Source organism: Podarcis melisellensis (genome assembly GCF_964234715.1).
Source record: "Podarcis melisellensis genome assembly, chromosome: 4".
NCBI classification, from domain to species: domain Eukaryota; kingdom Metazoa; phylum Chordata; class Lepidosauria; order Squamata; family Lacertidae; genus Podarcis; species Podarcis melisellensis.
In genome coordinates, this window is record NC_138531.1 from 18,479,254 (window position 1) to 18,487,308 (window position 8,055).

The 8,055-nt window shown below is 42.4% G+C and overlaps 1 long non-coding RNA gene across 1 annotated transcript; it reads left to right on the forward strand.

Moving 5' to 3' along the window:
- The first annotated feature begins 3,387 nt into the window (after window positions 1-3,387).
- Window positions 3,388-3,996, forward strand: LOC309368341. The gene is made up of 2 exons (XR_014167705.1): window positions 3,388-3,473; window positions 3,780-3,996. It is a non-coding gene; the product is annotated as an uncharacterized lncRNA (long non-coding RNA).
- The last annotated feature ends 4,059 nt before the right edge of the window (window positions 3,997-8,055 follow it).

Below are 8,055 nucleotides of genomic sequence, written 5' to 3' on the forward strand. Positions count from 1 at the left end.
CGTTCCACAGGGAGGGCACTACTACCGAGAAGGCCCTCTGCCTGGTTCCCTGTAACTTGGTTTCTCACAGTGAGGGAACCGCCAGAAGGCCCTCGGTGTTGGACGTCAGTGTCTGGGTAGAATGATGGGGGTGGAGACGCTCCTTTAAGATAATGTTATCTTCTTGAATTTTTAACTCTTTCCCCATAATAATATTTATATATCCATATATATATATATATAGAGAGAGAGAGAGAGAGAGAGAGAGTTTGGCAACACTGAACACTGTATAAACATAGGCAATGTAGCAATATAGACCATTTTGAGCAAATACACCCAAAATAGTACAGTAGTATCTTGGGGATTAATAGATTGATGGAAGTAGCTGAAGATTGATGGAATGAGCTGTGTGGTTTATCTTCGCCTCTGTGTTCCTCCCCTCATTCTGTTGTGCATCCCAAGTTGAATTTTAGATTGTAAATGTATCAGGTGAGGGACCTGCTACCTTGTTGTTACACTGTAAAACTGGGGGAAGCCAACATGGTGCACTCCAGATGTTGTCAGGCTCCTTTCAGGCCCCACTCAGCATGACCAATGGCCAGGTATGATGGACGTTGTAGTCTAGCAATAAGTGGAGAGCATCATGTTGGCTACTCCTGTAGTAAAGCATCATAAGCAAGCATGGTGCCTTGTTGTTGTTGTCAGGTTTCTTGTAGATGCCTTGTCTTTTAGGTTTAGCAGCTGGTCCATCCTTATATGCATACTTCAGAAATGCTAATATGTGTGTGTGGAGTTTTGAATACCAGTTGAAAGAAAGCCCACTTTGATATAGTGAGTTGCTGCTTGCTGATCTCCTGGCAAGTTGCACATGGTTTCAAGGTACCCAGGTAACCTGTTTGCAACATGCATCACCAGATGGTGAGTGTCTGGGGAGAAATTACTCCCACACAGAGCTGTCATGAGGACACACTGCAGTTTAGCAAGCTAGAAATATCTGCTTCTACAACTTTCCTTTGCTGGTTGAATGCTGCACTTCTCTCTTTTAAATTGAAAGCTGATCCTATAAACTGGGGGTGCCAAATTACCAGCTGAACTGTGGAAGGAATCCTGTCACAGCTGGCAGGCACCTTGATGTTTCATCGCCAATTGCTGTGGATCAAGCTACCCTTTGTTATTGAGTCTAATACTGTTGTAGGCAATTATCACCCCATTCATTTATATTTAATTACAGAATAACCCAAGTGTAATTGAGAGAAAAAATTAACCTGTCACTTCTTAACATCTCTGTAATGTATGTATTGGGGAAATGCTGAAATGAATATTTGAAAGGTTTCAGCCACTATCTTGTATCCAAAACAAGTTTAGCTTTGGGACTAGGAGGAATTAAGTCCTCAAAGTTTTCCAAAGAAAGGTGCTCAGGTTACAGTGCTTCAGAGCAGCGGAGGGATTTAAAGCATTGCTGCCTGGCATGGGCATGGAAACAACCAATGGCCTTTCCAGCCAGCAGACCACTGCACATCCAGTAGGGCCTTAGATTGGTCCATTTGAAATTGGATTCAGATGGGAAGTCCTGCCCTGAGATTGCTCCAGTTGGGGGATTCCCAAACGTCCAGAAAACATGGGATTTTGGTGAAGGGCAAGGGGCAGCAACTACCACTCACTTGGCAAGGGTGAGCATCCATTATCTGAACTCTTTGGGTATATTTGTTGCTGTTTAGCCATTTAGTCATGTCCGACTCCTCGTGACCCCATGGACCAGAGCACGCTAGGCACTCCTGTCTTCCACTGCCTCCCGCAGTTTGGTCAAACTCATGTTGGTAACTTCGAGAACGCTGTCCAGCCATCTCATCCTCTGTCATCCCCTTCTCCTTGTGCCCTCAATCTTTCGCAACATCAGGATCTTTTCCAGGGAGTCTTCTCTTCTCATGAGGTGGCCAAAGTATTGGAGCCTCAGTTTCAGGATCTGTCCTTCCAGTGAGCACAGTCCAGGTCAATTGAGAATGGGTCACACATTTGACCTGATCCTTCCCATCCAGTCAAGAATGAATGAAGCACAACTGCTGATCTAGAAAGGATGATCCGTACACAAGTGTGGATCACTGGGATGGATGTGTACTGATCTGCAAATAGTGCAGTGTGACTAAATGGTACAGCCTGTGGTAAAGATCTTTCTCACAGATTACTAGTCTGATTTTTATGCCTGCCTGCCACATGACACTCCAGATTGTTAATGTGCCATTAAATAAAATAAGAACAACACATTCAATTACATTTTTGAAATAAATACACTGTAAGCATAACATAACAACAATTACATGGAAATATATAATCTATCTATCTGGATATATACATGGAGTTATGGCATATAATATGAGTTATAAGGGCAGCCAAGTTGTTCCCCATAAAACGTCCCCCCCAAAGAATAATGACACTTCAGCAAGTCCCATCATTCCCAAGGAGACTTGCTGCAACTACTTTGATTTCAATATACAGTGGTACCTTGGTTTGCAACCGCTTTGGATTACAACTGTTTTGGATTACAACCACGGCAACCCCGGAAGTGCATGTCCCTTTTTTTGGATTACAACTCATTTTTATTTTATTTTTTTATTTCAACCAATTGGGGGGGGGGAAGGCCCCACTGGCGAAAGCACGCCTTGGGTTACAACCTGTTTTGGTTTACACCCGGACCTCCGGAATGGATTATGGTTGTAAACCAAGGTACCACTGTATGCAATGGCAGGAGATGCTCAGGTTGGCTAGCTGCTATTAGGTGACTGTCAGGAGCACCTGCTCCTGGGGGCTGAACTCTTTTGACCCCCTTATATTTTGAGGGTAGGAGCCACCCCCCCATGTCCAAAAAACGTGGAAGTGAAGCACGGAGCTGATCACAGTGTGTTGCAGCTTCAGTGGCAACCTCCTTCTCCTGCTGCCATGGAGGGGAAGGAGGGTTATAGTAGCCTCCTGCTGGTGTTGGTGGCAAAAGGAGACAGAGGAAGAGCCACTGGCCACTGCATTCAGCTTTGCCTTTGCTCCACCTGACATCCTAATGTCACACATATGACGTTGTGATGTCATGATGTTGTGATGTCACACATATGACATTGTGATGTCACACGTGTAACCGTGGCTCCCCAATTGCCCTCACAAGCTGGTGTGTCTGATGGCTGCAATTACTTTTGAGAAACAACCAAGAGAAGAACATCCTCAAACCACCTCATTGGGAAAGACTAAGGGCACAAGGAGAAGGGGACGACAGAGGATGAGATGGTTGGATGGTGTTCTCGAGTCTACCAGCATGAGTTTGACCAAGCTGCGGGAGGCGGTGGAGGACAGGGGTGCCTGGCATGCTCTGGTCCATGGGGTCACGAAGAGTTGGACACAACTAAACAACTAAACAACAACAACATGCCTACTAGGAAATGTGGCAACTTGCAGATACTGGAGCAGACTGCTGACCTGATCTGCACATTTGTCTGGGTGGATTGGATCAAGTGATTCCCTTCAGAAACTGAGTTCACCAGATTCCCTCCTCATCCCTAGAGTTGCATGTGATTCAAACTATGGGGAGCAGAGAGGTGAGAGATGGTGGCCTTTTCTAGTTTTGTTATTTACAGTGGAATCCTTAGCATGTCTACTCAAAACTAAGTTCCAAAATGGGTTTTGCTACTGGCAGAAAGTATAGGAGTGGAGCCTAATTATCTCTAGTGCAAATTATGGCTTTGCTCTAAATCAGTTGCTAAAGATGCCATGCTCCCCTGTAATGCACAAAATTCAAACACTGCTCTGTTTTCTGTCAGGTAAACCACTACTAGAGTGTGAAACCTCTATGGACTCCAGATTCTTCCAGGCTCTGTCCATGACCAACCTCATGCCACCACTTTCCATCCACAAACCATCAAGCTCTCCCTGGCTTCACCCTTGTCCCAACCAGATTCTGCGATAGCCCTACATGTTCTGAGTCTGTCATCTGGCCCTTCACAGAAGATCAGTAATTAATGAAATCAAATGTCAACAGCTGTTGTTCTTTTTTCTGAGTCAACCAAAATCAGGGTTTAGCAGTGAACTAGTGCATTTCAGAAGGCTTTCATGCCGATATGATAAACTGGAGACCAACAGGGGTTTACTACAGGTCTATGGTGTTGTAGTTTCTCTTGGAACAATAGGCAGGAAACCTTTCTAAAGACCTCAGTAATATCCTCACCACCTCCGCCGGGCAGTTTAAAAAGGCAGGTTGGCAAAGTATGTGGGTTAAATAATGAATGAAATTAACATACCGTAGTTCTTTGTTTAAATTATGTGCTCATAACTGATGAGAAAACAAGGTCTTTTGTCTCAAAGCTCTTAAATATGTAATAGCCTCAGCCTTCCTTAACCATCTCTTTCAGACTATTGAAATATGAATGCTATTACTCTAGAAAATCTTTTTGGGGTTGTTCTTGTTCCTCAGTAGGTATGTTAATTACTTTTTTAAAGTTCTAATGAAATAAAGAAAATCACTACATTTTGGGAATGCTCCATGAATGCCAAGTTTCTAGTATATGCAGAATTGCTATATTTTTTTCAAAAGTTTCAATTATACTTTTTTTAATAATAAAAAACCAGTGACTTTAGTTGAAGGGATAAGGGGATTAGAGTAAATGGAAAATATGAACTTCTGAAGCTAATTTCCAGACCTAGCTGGTGCAGAATCTAACTTCAGATGCCTTTATATACACCTTTCTGTTTCTCTCAAGGGGAGCAGTGGAATTCTGCCCATTCCCTTTCTTTTCAAAACTACCTGCTTATTAAATACCAGACCTTCTTTTGAGATTCTAATTTAAAGCACTCCATGTCTCCAATTCTTATCCCATTGAAGTTTATGGAGAAAAAGCTATTGATTTGATGATCAAAGTACCCATTTGGTACTGTCTTTCTTGAGCCTCATAAATGTTCTGATGTGCATATGAAATGTCTGCAAGATCAGAATTTCCATATATATATATATATACACACACACACACTTCAGTAACCAAACAGGATGTAGCCAATTCACTCTAATATATATATGAGTGAATTAGCTACATCCTGTTTGGTTACTGAATCATTCATTAATGGACAATTTCAAGTGTCCGACAGGCTCTTTGAATCTTGTATAGACATTATTCCTTTTCAGAGCTAACTAGCGTTGCATGTACAATCAGGGTTTGTGCAAACCATAGTTTGCTCTAACCATCACTGCAAACTAGCTTCTAACTGTATTTGCAAACTGTGATAAAGTGCTAATTGCAGATGGCAGAAAAGCTGGCACACACACAACACCAACTGTTTACACTGACTCCGTTAAAAAGAAAAAAGCCTATTCCCCTCTCTCTTTTATGCATTTTTGTGTCTTTATATTACAGTTTTGCATTTGATTTGTTTTTTTAAAAAATGTTCCTAGCCACCTTTAGCACTCTGTTTTTAACATAATAGAAGCAGAAAGGCAGGATAAAAATGATGCTAACTAAATAAACCACATTGAGATCCAAAATGGAAAGGAGTTGTCTACAAAAGAGGAGGGAAGGGGAGGAGGACATAAGCCTGCTAACTACCAACTCCCATCAGCCCCGAGCCAATTGTAGGGATTATGTGAACTGCAGTTCACCAACTTCTGGAGGGCCACAGGTTATCCACCCCTGCATTAAAGTGAAAGGTATAGTATGAGAGCCAGTGTGGCGTAGTGGTTAAGAGCGGTAGACTCGTAATCTGGTGAACCGGGTTCGCGTCCCCGCTCCTCCACATGCAGCTGCTGGGTGACCTTGGGCTAGTCACACTTCTCTGAAGTATCTCAGCCTTACTCACCTCACAGAGTGTTTGTTGTGGGGGAGGAAGGGAAAAGGAGATTGTTAGCCACTTTGAGACTCCTTAAGGGGAGTGAAAGGCGGGGTATCAAATCCAAGCTCTTCTTTTCTATGAATGGTATACTATATAGTATATAGTATATAAGGAACAGCTGGATGAGGACAATTGTTAAGAAAGCTCTGTTTGCTTGAAAGCACAGAAACCATGAGATGTATAACAGTTCCTCTTCTGCAGACAAAATAATAGCTTCTGTATTGGTCAGCCTTTACAGAAGAACAATAGATGACTCTTGGTTCCTTGAATGAAGGACTCAATTGAAGGGGAATGATAAAAAAGGTCCTATTTTCAGGATCACTGTGAAGTACTGAATCAAAGTCATGGAGAAGACTTCAGAAGGAAATCATAACAGTGAAAAGAAAAATCTCAAGGGCTGTCACATTGAAGAGGGAACAAGCTTGTTTTCTCCTGCTCTGGACTTAAACCAATGGTTTCAAGTTACAAGAAAGGAGATTCTGACTAAACATACAGAAAACCAGTAAGAGCTGTTCGACAGTGGAATGGTTTTCCTTGGGAGGTTGTGGACTCTCCTTCCTTGGAGGTTTTTAAGCAGAGGTTGGATGGTTAACTGTCATAGATGCTTTAGCTGAGATTCCTGTATTGCAGAGGGTTGGACTAGATGACCCTTGGGGTCCCTTCCAACTCCACGATTCCATGAAATAGTGGATTATCTGGCCCCAGCCTAATAATGGAAGACAATAATGCACAGCAACAGCTTTCCAAACACAAATTCTCCATAATACAAGCACAGAAGGCTCTTGCGTACATGGCAGGGGAATCATTCATATCCCGCCTCTAGGACTGCACATATGGCAGTTTTGCAACATTCACACATTGCTAAACACATGGTCAGCTCTGTCACCCATTGACAATCATAGCCATCCATCTGCTAAGAGGAGAAGTTTTATGTCTGTTCATCAGCAAGTGGCACAGAGATATTCTACCCTGACACTTCTGTAGATTGGGGTGTCTGCATTGATAGGTTGTAGAGACTGAGGAATGAATACATGTCCTAATGGAACACAGGGCTTCTTCCAAAGACGACAGGTTGCTATTAAGGCTCCCCTCCACCTCCATAAGATGGAGTGCAACTTTATATTTAGTTTCCATATCTATATAGAAATTTGTATCTGCCTATTGAGTGCCTGTGAACCACTCAGTGTAGCTTACAACAGTATCATGGAATAAAATAAAACAAAAGGCGAGTTTGTAAATGAAATGTGACCTTTACATCACACATAGCAGCCTGCTGGAATAAAAATAGTACAAGAGATCCAGATGGGACCGGCCACAGTTCACTGAGCAAGTTGGTCCAAAATACTGGTGCAGCTACTGAGAAGACCCTATCTCTTGCTGCCGTCAACCATGCCTCCATACTAGATGGGACAGAGAAGACTCTTGTGTTTCTGATCTTAGGGAAAGGGTAGAATGGTATAGGAAGAAGCAATCTTCCAGATGTCCTGGGTTTGTATTCTGACATCAGTACACTTTTCATTTCTCCCCATCCCCATTTCATATTACTAGCTAATGCTGATGTATTTTGTGTGTGTGTGGAATTCTCATAATAATATAAAGACACTGAGTATATGGTAAGGCACGTTCCACTGTACGAGGAGAATGTGACATGACAACATTCATATCAATGGTACCCCTGTGCTTCTTATGAATATGTAGTTTGACCCTAAATGGGGTATCTGTTCGGGAATTTATGTCTTAGAAAGAAGGAACCCATTTCCGTAAAGCAGTGGATTATGCCTGAGTTATATTCCACTTCCACCATTTTATCATGAAAATTATCCATTTTATAGTATGCCAGAGAACTTTCTGGGGTTTATCCAGGCAGCAGTTGTCTGGTAATAGGGGGGAAGAGAGAGTGAGAGGAGATATGCACCAGAAGGAGGCAGTGGAGATGAGGGGAAAAAATAAAATACTTCACAGGAACAAGGAGAGGGTTATTCTGGCTGCCTTCCAGAATAAAATCTTTCTAAATTGGTGCTGTTTAGTTGAAATGTTCTCCAACACTTATATCCTGATTATATGCATTTAGTGGGAAATCAAAACAAAAGGCCGGGCTGATATTTCACTGAGCACTGACCATGCGCTGGGAGGAAAGGGAAAAAATAAAATAAAAAATGTGGCAAAGAATGGCATAGGCCAGTAGAAATTTCTGAGGATTTCAGGATATGAGGGTTGGCT